General features: G+C 36.1%; 1 long non-coding RNA gene across 1 annotated transcript; it reads right to left on the bottom strand.

Annotated features, from left to right (window-relative positions):
- Positions 1-4,820: 4,820 nt before the first annotated feature.
- Positions 4,821-7,511, bottom strand: LOC306990798. Its single transcript, XR_013795939.1, has 3 exons — positions 6,339-7,511; positions 6,059-6,147; positions 4,821-4,898 (listed from the first exon to the last, which is right to left on the bottom strand). It is a non-coding gene; the product is annotated as an uncharacterized lncRNA (long non-coding RNA).
- Positions 7,512-14,735: the final 7,224 nt, after the last annotated feature.

Genomic DNA, 14,735 nt, shown 5'->3' with positions numbered 1-14,735 from the left:
TTGGGAGTGTCCTCGTATTGCAGCGAAGCAAGTGCATTCTGGGAGTTGTTGTCTTTCATCCACATGAGCCACAAATACATTTTCTGGCTTTTCTCAGTCTAGAAGGCTCCAAATTCAAAAATAATTTCACATTTCTGCTACATAAATGACCCATTTTAAATACACATTTATCTTTCCAGAGGTGAAGTATCCCTTTAAGTTTCATTCTATACCTTACACAAAGCTTGTATGTCTTCAGAGGACTTGTAATATGGCACAGTTGTAGCCTAAGGACCATTTTTATGTTACTTTTATAGAGTTCTGCATCCTTTTTTAATCTTGAAAGTCAAACATCCATGCAAGAAACCGCAGAACAATTCTTCAGATTTTCGCCACAGAGGACATAAAGTCATGTGCTTTTGGAATGACATGAAGGAGAATAAAAGATTTTGCTGTGAACTGTTTTTTTATTCCTCGCTGTTGGATGTTTTATAAAAATCTGGTGTCCTAAACCAGCAGTGAAAGGTCATAAACATGCAATCACACACACAAACATGCATAAAAATTACCTTTATGTCATCATCACTCATACAAACACTTGCCTCCACAGATGTTTGTATATATATATATATCAGAAGACAAGCCTTGACTTGTGCTATCTGGAGAACTAGCTCTTGATTTCTGGTCTTCAGAAGGCCGCTTTGGTTGAATGTTACTGTCATTCAGCAGCATGTAGTAATGCACTGGATTTAAGGTTCTCAAATCTGATCCTAATCAGGTTTAACACAGGTTTTTCATAAGCTTACCTACTTATAACACACACATGTGGTACCGCAATTTATTCTTAATTAACACAATTACTTGTTTGCATACACATGTATGAAGTCTTTTATATTATTTAAGCATCTGGAACCTTTTCCGTTTGACAGAAGTTTCACCGAGCATTGATGACTTTCAGATTCTTGATCATGAGTTGGTGTTGTCTCCTCTTTCCTCTTCAGGCTTTAGATTGTGTGGCTGTTTAGATGATTGATTCCAGCATAGCGTTTTAAGATAGTACATTTTCTATAGAATTTTATATTTGTACTTGCTAGCATTGGTTATTAATCATCAGCTCATTAGAGGTGTCAGATAAGACATACGTTCACACTGTCAGTCCAAACATTTGTGTATCCGATTTTAATCTGATCTAAATGATTGCCTGTCCACACTGAGTCCGATTTCCGATTTCCATATTCCATTTTTCTTGTTCATAATTTTCATGATTTCTATGGCAATGACACTGTATTGCAGACCGTAGGAGGCTGAGCGGGTTTATTACCGTCTCACTGGTCTCAAGATTCACAGAGACGTGTTCGCCAAGCCGACCGGCAGTGAGTATATTGTAATTTTCCGCTCGAACTGCAACATGTTTTCTACCGCAACGTTTACATGGCATGGGAAAAGCTAAGCAAAATCCGATTAGAGCGGTTACACTAAAGAGGATTTCCAGAAATCTGATTTGAAGAATGTAGTTTGAAATAGATTTGTAAATATTGAATTTCACGTGATATTTTTGCTGTTCCCACTTGCTAAATATGGATTCTAATTGCACAAAAATCTAATTTGGACTGACTAGTCTGAACACGGCGACTGTGACCACTAACATGACCAACTACATCATGCATATAATCATAATAACATAAACCTGGGATAATGAGGAGATGCGTATACAGTAGCTTTAGATAAAACTGAAAAGTGCTGGTAAGTCTAAAAGTGTGTTGCTTGAATGAGGTGTAAGCATGAAAAAAATAAATAGGGAGAGAAAGAATAGAGTAAAATAAAAGAGTAGTGATGAAGAAACAGCGTTTGATCTTTTCCCTCAACTTTGCATATTCTGTCAGTCTAAAACATCTATTAACGTAGTTATGGTTTGCATGTGCAGATCGCTTATGTTCGATTAGAGCAGAACAAAAGGTATAGATCAAAGGAAATAGATGAAAATGAAATCATTTGTAACTGTGTATGCGTGTGTTCAGTGTTTGAGAGGTTGAGAGGTCAGAGGTCAGAGGTCAGACCTGTTAGTGTTGTGTCAAAGAAGTGTGCAGAGAAACAGAGCAGTGAGCGTAAATGTGGACGATCTTAGGTTTGTTTTTTTGCCAATGAAAGAGGAAAATATGCTGGAGTAAACTATTAGTGATTGTTCCATTATACTGTTGGGCTGTAAACAAATAATGTGTCAGTGAACCATTTTTAATCAGCATGATTTTAGATTAAAATGTACATATGATAATGTCTATACAAGGGAACATAGGCTATGTATTTGATATGCTGTGACTGAATTTCTTTCAATTTCTTAAATGTCAAATTCCATGTTGTCATTCAAACAATATATGATCTTCAAAGCTACATATATAATACTATATGTTTTAGTACATGTCAAACTCCCATTTTGTGTCAATAAATCAAATATTTCTTATTTATTTGTCATTATAACATTTTATTTGTGTTGCCTTTGAATCTTTTCTGTTTATTTCTAGGTTTAGTTTATTTTTTCAAGTGGTCTCAGAGTTTGCACCCTCTGCACAGTTCCTGCTCGTTTGCAGTGGATGAACGGAGCATGACAGAAGCTCTCCTGGACACATCAGCAGAAGTAACAAGCTTTCTTGCGGCATAACTATGAAATTAAAGAATATATATAGCTTATCAGATCTATACAGATCAGTAAAATAAATACATAAGGGCATGAGAGCAACGAAGTTAAGAAAATAACATAAAAAAGAAAGTACGGTTGAGTGAGTTTTTAGAGAACATAAAATGGGGCCCGGTTGGAAGCAAGCGGAGGAGAAACCGCAGAATGGAGAGAGCCTCAGGCTGAAGGAGTGTGTGTGTGTGTGTGTGTGTGTGTGTGTGTGTGTGTGTGTGTGTGTGTGTGTGTGTGTGTGTGTGTGTGTGTGTGTGTGTGTGTGTGTGTGTGTGTGTGTGTGTGTGTGTGTGTGTGTGACACAGTAGGCTTTAATCAACAGCAAGTTGTCTGTAATGAGATCACTGCACAGTACACACAGATTGATGTCATGTGAAGTTATGTGTGTGTACCCTTGTGAAAAAAAAGTGCACTTTAGTGTACTTTTATAAAGTGTACTTATTACACAAATAATATACTTTAAAAGTATACACTTAAGTGTGAATTAAATGCAATCTTTTGGGCGCACTTAATGCACATTAAGTATAATTAATTTCAAATTTATTACATATTAAGTTGAAATAAAATGCAATAAGTTGCCATTAAGAGTGATTTTTTGGAACAACTTAAGTGGGACTTTAATACAACTTTATATCTACTTTCATAATTGCTTCTAGTGTCTTTAAAATATACTTAAAGTGCACTACACAATATACTGACACGCAATTAATGTGAACTAAAATATACTTTAATGTCAGTTAAAAATACACTTAAGTGTGAATTAAATGTATTGTTTTGGGCGCACTCAATGCACATTAAGCGTAATTAATTTCAAATGTATCACATATTAAGTTGAAATAAAATGCAATAAGTTGCCATTAAGAGTGATTTTTTGAAACAACTTAAGTGGGACTTTAATACAACTTTATATCTACTTTCATTACTGCTTCTAATGTCTTTAAAATATACTTTAAGTGCACTACACAATATACTGACACGCAATTAATGTGAACTAAAATATACTTTAATGTCAGTTAAAAATACACTTAAGTGTGAATTAAATGTATTGTTTTGGGCGCACTCAATGCACATTAAGTGTAATTAATTTCAAATGTATCACATATTAAGTTGAAATAAAATGCAATAAGTTGCCATTAAGAGTGATTTTTTGGAACAACTTAAGTGGGACTTTAATACAACTTTATATCTACTTTCATTACTGCTTCTAATGTCTTTAAAATATACTTTAAGTGCACTACACAATATAGGCTACTGACAAGCAATTAATGTGAACTAAAATATACTTTAATGTAATATACATGTACATCGTTCGTTATATAATTAAATACATTTATAATGAAAAAAAATTATAATAAAGTTGTAATTTAGTACATTTCAAATTTTAATAATAAAAAAAATCTCTTAATAACCTAGTTACAATCAAAAGAAACACTATACATAAACACAAACAGTTACAACACTTTAACTCCTTTAGAAAGAGTCTGGAGGACAATGAAGCTTATATGCACAATCATTTTCTTCCTCAAATACCAAGGTACCTAAACATCACAGAAAACATTATGCATTTTTACATTTTCAGAAAACATTCTGTATGATATATAAAATTGTTTTTGTTTCCATGTAATTTACTGGTACTACTACTTTTGGGGGAATTTGGAATTTGGTCCCCATAAAAAAAAACACATGCACATACACATACACATACACAAACACACACACACACACACACACACACACACACACACACACACACACACACACACACACACACACACACACACACACACACACACACACACACACACACACACACACACACACACACACACACACGCACGCACGCACGCACGCACACACACCTAATATTAACAAAGATGAATAAATACAGTAAATAAATTGTTCATTGTTAGTTCATTTTGGCTAATGTATAAACTAATGTTAGCAAATGAGACTTAATATTAAAGTAAAAATATTAAAGCTCTTAAACCTTTACTAGCACCAACAGGACCAAATGGTTTCTTCTAAAATCTTACTCAATTACAGTGAATGTAAGTTTGTCTAAAAACAAAACAAAATCTGAAGAACTCCAACGGCATAAAAACAAGAAAACCAAAATCGTTTGTCACCAAATGTTTTGAAGTTGTTGGAAAGTGCTGAAATGTCTATGTCCCAGAAGCTCTCCAGAGTATATGTGAATGGAAATGTTCCAGAGAAGCAGGAAAGTCAGAAAAAATACCTTGAAGAAAGAAAACAAAAACAGAAGGAAAACAATTGTTTATAAAAACAGATCCAGTCCATTATTATATTTGGCTCAATTGAATGAAAGTGATAGATATACAGTTGCGCTTTAAAGTTATAAACCTTGCAGTATCTGCAAAATGTTAATAATTATAGTAATAAGAGGGATAACAAAAAATTGTGTTCTCTTTTTATTTAGTACTGCCCTGATGAAGCAGTTTATTCATTCCCCAATCAAATGTCAATAAATTCTCGTCATAGTTGTCGTCATTTAAAACTGGTTTTTATTTAGTTATCGTCTCGTTTTCGTCTGTGAAAAAATGTCGGTGACGAAAATAATGATACAAATTATTCGTCATTAGTAACATTGCAAGATGGCTGTGGATGAACACCAGTTGTTTGAAACAGCTTTGGCCGCTACAATGAACGAGTTAGACTTTTATCTAAAAGAGGAACAGAAGACGGTGCTCGAAACGTTCCTTTGTAAGAAGGATGTTTTTACTGTTTTGCCGGCAAGAGTCTAATCTACCAGTTAGCTCCGCTGGTAGCTAGGCGTATGGGGCTTAGTTGTGATTGGTCGTACTAGTATTATCCAATTGCGTGCATTGAGATTTTCAAATACATGCTTGGTGCCGCCCCTCGAGTTGGGTGATTTATATTACTCAATGCCAGACCCCTAATTTTTCGGATTTGGGTCTGGATTTCCAGGCTAGCAGTTCCTGGATGTTAAAGTTGAATTTACTGTCCAATTCGAACCACTGAATTTGCGAAGCGGAAATTTTTTTTTGACCGAAAATCACCGTTTAAATATTATAGGTTGTATTTTTAAACCATTTGAATATTTTTGAAGCAAAATATTAAAGGTGAATATGGATTATTGGATTTTTAATAATGAAAATGGGTTTGAAATGTTTTTAATGGAAATATTCACAGCTTAAATTTCAACCCAATGCAATCCAATTTCATTTTCCCCAATCCAATTTCAACCTAACAATACAATGCATTAAAATGCAAGCATAGTTAATGCAATGCATTTTTTTTTTCAAGTAGTGCAATTCAACAGGCTTTTTTGTTTCAAAAACATTTGCCATTATTTTACTTCCATACCCAAGACCCATGCAAACGTTTCCTCATCTTGGCTTGTAAGTTTCAGCTTACCGCGCAAATCTTCATGAAGGATGTTCCTGTATTTACTGGTACCACGGTTGACACAGCAATTCTGCGGCCCTCTTCCTTTGGTTTGATACCTGTAAAATATATGATGATTATAGGGGCATCTGTAAATGCACAGGTGGGAATTTATTACTTGCAAATGGAGAAGATTTAAAGTATTTAAAAGCTATAGGGATAGTAAGTGACTTGATAGCAGTGTTTCAGCTTGATCAGGGTGTGCTGTCTGTGCAACAATTCATGACAAATTATGTAACGTTAACATCACCTCATCAATAAAGGCCTGTGATTCCACACCGCTTGCACTGTATCTCCAATCACAAATGAACTGATCCTGCAAAATGAACGTGTAACTCCAGTTAAGCACAAAAAAATAACATATTCCAAAACAAATAGTAACTGAACAACTCACTCTTCAAATGCAAAAATAAAAAAATAATGCTACATTACAAGCATTATTTCTAGAGTGATATATTAAATATTTATGGTGGTTATAACATTGATTATATGTATTAAATGTATATAAATGTCTTCGAGTGTTACAATATTGGATCTGTATTTAGCAAATTTGTCATTTAGTAATGTTTAAATGATTTAAAAAGTCGGTTTAATTAAATTATATATTTTTTCAGCAGCCAAATTCGTCGAACACACCCACACGCGAACATAATATGATGTAAGAAATTATTAGAATGCAATCATAGATAAATTATTGAAAACCTGATTAATTCACCTCCCGAGTCTATTGCGTCTGTCTGCGATGAAAATAATGTAATGTGTTAACGTTACACTCTTAATCGCAATAACAACTGCCATGTTACGGTAAAAATTTTAAAATAAAGAAAGCATCAAGATATACTTACTTGACTCATTATTGCAGTATAACGTCTCATCTGTAATCAAACGTGGCGTGGCGTTCTCTTCCTGATTGCGCAGCTTCAGTTTCCTTTCCTCACGAATCGCGATTACAGAAACATAACAGTGCATTTTTCAAACTCTAGTGAAGTAGTGCGTCATCGTGACGTAGTATTTCTGGCGCATGCGCATTAAATAAAGTTAATATATTTCATGCATGGTTATATTTCAGCTTTTTAATTTCTGTTCAAACTCATTGTGTTGTTAGACTCTGTAAGTTCACAAAACTTGATTCATTCACCTAACTAAAAGTCAATCATTTTTATAGTGTAGTGTAGTCTAATTTAAATTAAATGTATTTTAACTGAATTTAAATGCAATTTAATTTTGTTTAGATTTGTTTAACTTTGCTCACAACTAAATGTGTTTAATTTACTTAGATCAACATAATGATATTAAAAGTATTCTCTACACAGATGTAAAGTACAATATATTAATATTACATTAAGAACTCCTCTCATAAATTACATTTTATTGTCAAATATTATGTAGAAAACTGACACTTGTGTGTTTAGAAATATTGTGATGAAAGTGTACTTACTTTAAGTTAAACTTAATTAGACATTTTAACAAAGTGCATTTGTAAAAAGTGCACTTAAGTGTGTTTAGAAATATTGTGATGAAAGTGTACTTACTTTAAGTTAAACTTAATTAGACATTATAACAAAGTGCATTTGTAAAAAGTGCACTTAAGTGTGTTTATAAATATTGTGATGAAAGTGTACTTACTTTAAGTTAAACTTAATTAGACATTATTACAAAGTGCATTTGTAAAAAGTGCACTTTAGTGTGTTAAGAAATATTGTGATGAAAGTGTACTTACTTTAAGTTACACTTAATTAGACATTATTACAAAGTGCATTTGTAAAAAGTGCACTTAAGTGTGTTTAGAAATATTGTGATGAAAGTGTACTTACTTTAAGTTAAACTTAATTAGACATTATTACAAAGTGCATTTGTAAAAAGTGCACTTAAGTGTGTTAAGAAATATTGTGATGAAAGTGTACTTACTTTAAGTTAAACTTAATTAGACATTATTGCAAAGTGCATTTGTAAAAAGTGCACTAAAGTGTGTTAAGAAATATTGTGATTAAAGTGTACTTACTTTAAGTTAAGCTTAATTAGACATTATTACAAAGTGCATTTGTAAAAAGTGCACTTAAGTGTGTTAAGAAATATTTTGATAAAAGTGTACTTACTTTAAGTTAAACTTAATTAGACATTATTACAAAGTGCATTTGTAAAAAGTGCACTTAAGTGTGTTAAGAAATATTGTCATTAAAGTGCATTCCCTTTAAGTACACTTAAGTGGTATTTAATTTGAACTATATTATATTATCTGCAAGTGCACTTTTCAAAAAGTATACTTTTATGATATTAAGCACAAAAAAAGTACGCTTTCAATACAATTAAGCACACTTCTTTTTCACAAGGGTATGTCTGTCTGTCTGAGTGTGTATGTGTGTGTGTGTGTGTGTGTGTGTGTGTGTGTGTGTGTGTGTGTGTGTGTGTGGGTGTGCACAACAACAACAACACACAAGCAGACAGACAAAGACTTTAAGCAGAATGTAAACGTGTGTCGAACTCAAAAGTCCAAAAGCACAGTCGGGGAAAACACACAAAGAGCACACTGTGCTGCGTTTAAATGGACCTGGCAAGAACAAGAGGAGAGAACGAGAGAGAGAGAGAGAGAGAGAGAGAGAGAGAGAGAGAGAGAGAGAGAGAGAGAGAGAGAGAGTTTTCAGTTATGGGTTATAAAGTTAAGCTCACATCTTAACCAATGAAAGAGTACATTCATTGTGCAGACGCCCAAATGTGAAGTCATTTATACATTTCCAGTGCCATGGAAACACACACAAATGTTAATTACTTCATGCATGCATGTTGACACAAGGCCATGTGCTCACCCACAGTCCCGTACACTAATGTAAGCGCAGGGGTGAACGGTGCACGGACTCTCTCTCGGCTTGTGTAGTCTTAGCTTAAGCCTACATCTTACGGTTGGATCCTTATCTGTAAATGTTAGAAAGTCACATGAGTATTTTACTTTTGGCATAAAGGCTCATTCTGACAGCAAGTGAGTCTCCGTTCAGGCCGGGACGACAGGGAATGTCGGGCCGTTTTTGCGACCAGTGTGTTCCGCACATTGACGGTAAAAAAACATGGACATAGTGTCCGTCACCCGCCGGTTTCTGAAGAGTGTTTTTGAAGCCCAAAGTGGGCGGAGCCGGCCGTGGCCATCTTGGCCGCGCGTCACTCCCGGATAACCAAGAAGGGGCAGCGAGGCGGATTAGCTGAGGTGACGTGACGCTAACCCCATTTTTCCACCAACTGCGGAACGGCTGCGTGTCGGCTCCGTGCTCCGCTGTCCTTCAATACCCACCCGGTCCGGATTTGTTGCGGAACGGCTGTGGCCGAGGACCCACGAGATCTCGCTAATTCACGTGTGATTGTGCGATATGTAGTTTCGATAAGCAGAACCACCAAACCAGGAACAGTTTTCCATCCATCCAGGTGTAGTGTAGGGAAATATGATCCGCCATGATCACCGCCATGAATTTTATTTTGAAAATTAAACAGATCTTTTATTTTGTTTTGGTTTGTTCTGTTTTTTGCTCGACTTCCTGTCCTGCGCGCTCTGCCCTGTAGTGCTGCGGAGCTCTCCGGCATCCGGCAAAAAACGCAAAAAAGTGAAACCACCCTCCAGAGAGGAAATCTTAAAAACGCTCCACCATCGCGTTCCCGTCTAAAGGGTAAAAACGGTAAAAACGCAAAAGTCTGCTAGACAGTGAAGGCGTCGCGTACGTGTTTACGTCACAGCCATGCGCCAGTACAGGAAAATAACAAAACATTATCAAACTAATATAGCATTAAATTCATTGACAAAATACAAAAAAAAGTTATGTCATTTTTGAGCGACACGCGAAGAGCACCGAGGGTTAAAGCAGCAGCTTTACCGTATTAAAAATTAAAAAACTTTGTTAGTGTCTCTTTCACTTTCAGTGCTCCACATCGCCACCTAGCCGCCTGGAGTGCACACTACATCCAATTTCACACACTTTTGCGTCACCATATATGCACGCAGATTTCCCCCATAACGCTCGTCTAAACGCAGAATAAAAAGTGATAACGCAACGCCACTTTTGCGTTTTCTCTTCAGATCGTTTCAGTGTAAACAGTGTCTCGTCCGGGTTTCTGCTAAGCCTGACATACCTCAACCAGCTTCACCAGAAATACCATGATGGTTGACCATCAGTTTTATCAGCAAGGTCCACCAGCTAGATTCGAAATGCATGCTTTTGTCTTTTGAGCAGAGAGCCACCTGGCAACACTCTAGCAACGTTCAAATAAATCACTCTGTCCAAGTAACCACAAATACACACAGCAACATTGGCGTCATATGGTTGAGTTTTTATGTGGGCAAACACCACTCACATTTTCTTGGACATATTTTTCAAGTCATCTCAATGGTAAAAAAAACGTTCCCAATCACCCTGAATTCCCCCTTTACAGTTCAGCATGGGTATTACATGTACATGTTTAACTACATGTGTTTGGTGAGACAAAAAACCTTTCTCAATTTAGCCAGTGATCTCATCACGAACCTGCCATGAACTCTCGTCTGTCAACTACCATTACTGTCAGATTCACGTCTGCTTAAGTTTGCAGTCATTCTTTTTCTTCTTCTTTCTTGCCATTTTCCCTCACCTAAGCCTCCACTTTCCACTCCTCTGTAATGGAACATCTATTTTTGCTCGAGTCGCCTCACAGTCGAGAGAAAGATGGTTACCGCAGTCTCTCTCTCTCTCTCTCTCTCTCTCTCTCTCTCTCTCTCTCTCTCTCTCTCTCTAACTTTGACTTTTTCTTTTTCTTTTTCTCTGTCTCTCTCACATTGATTGAATTTCCATAAGTTTGTAGCCATGCCAAAATGTGCCAGGTTGTTCTGATTAAGACAGACATCATAAAAGTTTTAAAAACTCTAAATTATTAGAAAAGAGAGAGAGAGAGAGAGAGAGAGAGAGAGGGAGAGAGAGAAAGATTCAGAGAACAAAAAAGGAGAAGGAGGAGTTTGAATAATGGAAAAGCAGTTTGATGCACATATGGAAACAATTGTACAATTTCTGCCGTTTCTGCCAGGAGCTTGAGTTCAAAATCACCACCAGAGAGACTCTGTCCTCTAATCCATTAGTCCATTAACCACTGCCTCGGGCCTTCTGACCAGAAACTCCTTTATTTGACAAACACTGCCGTTTTTATTATTATTGTTGTTTTTATTGATCAACATAATTTAAATGATCATTCGAATTATATAGAGATTAAGAAGAAAACTGAGTCGTGTTCTGTGCTTAAAAGTGTTTTGTTCATATTCCTGCTTTGTAAATATTCTGTTTCTGGAATATGTTTGCTTCAAATGAGCATGTTTGTGATGATGACTTCTGCAGACTACAGTGAAACATGTATTTGAGGTCAGCTGGTCAGGAAACCATCCAAAATACAGTATAGGGTCATATTGTGAAATAATGTTATTAAACTGCTTTATTCAGATCCATCCCAATAACAAAATAAAGTTCAGAAATATTCAATCTCTGAAGCAATCGTGGTAAGCAAATTCAGCATAATTTTGCTGTCAGTTGATCCTTTTTGAGCCTTGAAAATCTTTTGATTAAAATTATCAAAATAAAATTTGTCACAAAGGCCGTTTTGTCATGACCACTCTCAGTGTTTGTCATGGTAATGGATATGACACTGTCATATCCATTACCTATGACACACTCGAGACTAGATTACTGTAATGCTCTATTAGCTGGTTGTCCTGCTTCCTCGGTAAACAAGCTACAGTTAGTCCAAAATGCAGCCGCTAGAGTTCTTACTAGGTCAAGAAAATATGATCATATAACACCAATTTTATCATCTCTACACTGGTTACCTATTAAGTTCCGTATCAATTACAAAGTATTGTTACTGACTTATAAAGCCCTAAATGGTTTAGCTCCTGTGTATTTAAGAGATCTTCTATCGCCATATAATCCATCGCGCTCTTTAAGATCGCTAAATTCGAGGCTTCTGGTCGTACCGAGGATATCTAAGTCCACTAAAGGAGGGAGGGCGTTTTCACATCTAGCTCCTAAACTCTGGAATAGCCTTCCTGATATTGTCCGAGGCTCAGACTCGCTCTCCCAGTTTAAAACTAGATTAAAGACGCATCTCTTTAGCCAAGCATTCACATAATGCATCTCATACCTTTTATACTACAGTTAAATCAGATCAAATGCATTCATATTATGAACAGCAGCTACGCTAATTATTTCCCATCTGCCTTTTTTTTTTGTTATCTCGGGATTTAGATAACTCAAATAGAGTTCGTCAGCTCCAGTTATGTATCCAGCCTCTCATGGAGACTTCAGATGCCCCAACGCCTGTGAAGAGACGACCCAACGCCGGCGATATGTTATGTCCTAAATTTATGATTAACTAACTGTATTTTTGTATGTTCATTTTTGAAATGCATTTTCTGTAAAGCTGCTTTGAAACAATATGTATTGTGAAAAGCGCTATACAAATAAATTTGAATTGAACTGTTGATATTTTTGGTCTTAGATCTGCTGCGCTGCTGTTATTGCTTCTGGAGAGCAGGTTCAGGATTTGCTACTGCTAATACACACACGACACACTGCTGTGAGCGAGAAAGACATGCTGATGCTGTACAAAGCCTAAGTAGCAGATCTGCAGGTGGAGCTGGGGAAGAGGGAGGGTTTCTGAAAGCACACTGTAAACTGCTGCAGAAAATGTTGAGCAGCGAGCTCATTGGCTGCTGATACAGCAGGAACCAATCAGCTGTGCCCTATAGATAATGATGTGATTGCAAGCAGATTGGGTTAAAGGGTTAGTTCACCCAATGTAAACTCTGTCAGTAATTACTCACGCTCATGTTGTTCCAACCCCGTAAGACTTTCGTTCATCTTCGGAACATAAATTAAAGTTCCCGTTTTTCGTGTGTTTTTGAAGCTTTGGCTGTGTTTACAGTGTGCAATATAACATGTGTTCATGTTTCGCGTGTAAAAAAAAAACTGTATTTTTCACAAAATGTACTTATCTGTATACCCTTCAGGACCTATCAGCCTGCGCCATCTAGAGTTTCATGACAGAACTTTAAATGAATTTGCCGATCATGTCTAGCCTGAGGATTGTGGGCCTTTCCTTAAGATAACGCTCTCGGTTCACAGATGCTACTGAAGGCAAATACACCAGAGCAACAGTCTGACCGTAACCACAGACTCCAGCCTTATGTTCATGATGTTTCCGGATCAAAACATAATAATAAAATAAAAGCAGATGTAGCCTATTACATGCACACTTTAAAAAATGCAATCTTTCCTTTCATTGCATACAAGCTCGTATTCATCAACATTCAGGCAGTTCAAACCTGCTTGCATATAGGCTACATTGACTAAACATGATTTACCAATAATGCTGATTTCGTGTGTGTGTGTGTGTGTGTGTGTGTGTGTGTGTGTGTGTGTGTGTGTGTGTGTGTGTGTGTGTGTGTGTGTGTGTGTGTGTGTGTGTGTGTGTGTGTGTGTGTGTGTGTGTGAGTGCACATATGCTTGTGTTTATAAGAGTGTCGGTATGAATTAGGGCGTTGAACGCTCCAGGCTCCAGGTATTTTGCAAGTGTGTGTTGGCAGAGCTGTACGCTGAGTTTCCAAACACCACGCTCGCTCTGTAATTACCAACATGCCCATCACAACATGTCCTGACAAAAAACCTCTTTCTTCTCTGGATCCCTCTTTGTTTAATTCTCTCTTCCTTTCTGTATACAGTTTCACCTCAACACATGCAGACATATCGTAACGCATGTAGCTATTTACATTTTTGTTGCATACTGCACATCACTAGCATCATTATCCAAACAAACTAATCTTCAGGTGAATGGGGTGATCCAGAAAGCAGTTTAACTGTAGACTATGAAGAAGGACGGGAGATTCTTCTCTCTAGCGGTTTAGTGTAAAACTGCAAGTTACTCGCAGAGAATTCGGACATTTCCCGCGTAATCCGACCCGACAGCTCAAAATCATAATCATTATTATTAGCTTTACTTACTCATCTTTTCATCCGAGCAGTGAAAGGATATTTTGCAAACAGTGTTCACCTCAGTTTAAGGTTTCAAAAATCACTATATTGGTAACCATAGAAACTGACAATGAAACTAACCAGCTTCTGTATTCCAGAGTTACTTCAGGTAAATGCCTCATTTCAGGAAGATCGAGTAAGAAACAGACTCTATGCAAGATTATAATTGTTATATCACAGTGTTATACATTAGCAATACACAGAATGCTCATTAAAATGGGTTGATCGGTGTTTAATAAAAATCTCTGATAGTGCTTTAGATGAGAAATTACAATTATATTTTTAGGATTTCAATGTTATTGACTCTAGGTCTATCTATCTATCTATCTATCTATCTATCTATCTATCTATCTATCTATCTATCTATCTATCTATCTATCTATCTATCTATCTATCTATCTATCTATCTATCTATCTATTTTTCTATCTAGGCTATCTATCTATCTATCTATCTATCTATCTATCTATCTATCTATCTATCTATCTATCTATCTATCTATCTATCTATCTATCTATCTATCTATCTATCTATCTATCTATCTATCTATCATCTCTCTATCTATATATTGTATGTGTGTGTGTGTGTGTAGCTATATATATATACATACAATTTATATTTA

This window comes from Phoxinus phoxinus, assembly GCF_949152265.1.
Source record: "Phoxinus phoxinus genome assembly, chromosome: 22".
Classification (NCBI taxonomy): Eukaryota; Metazoa; Chordata; class Actinopteri; order Cypriniformes; family Leuciscidae; genus Phoxinus; species Phoxinus phoxinus.
Note: the sequence above shows the minus strand (reverse complement) of the source record. Positions and strands in the feature narration are given on the sequence as shown.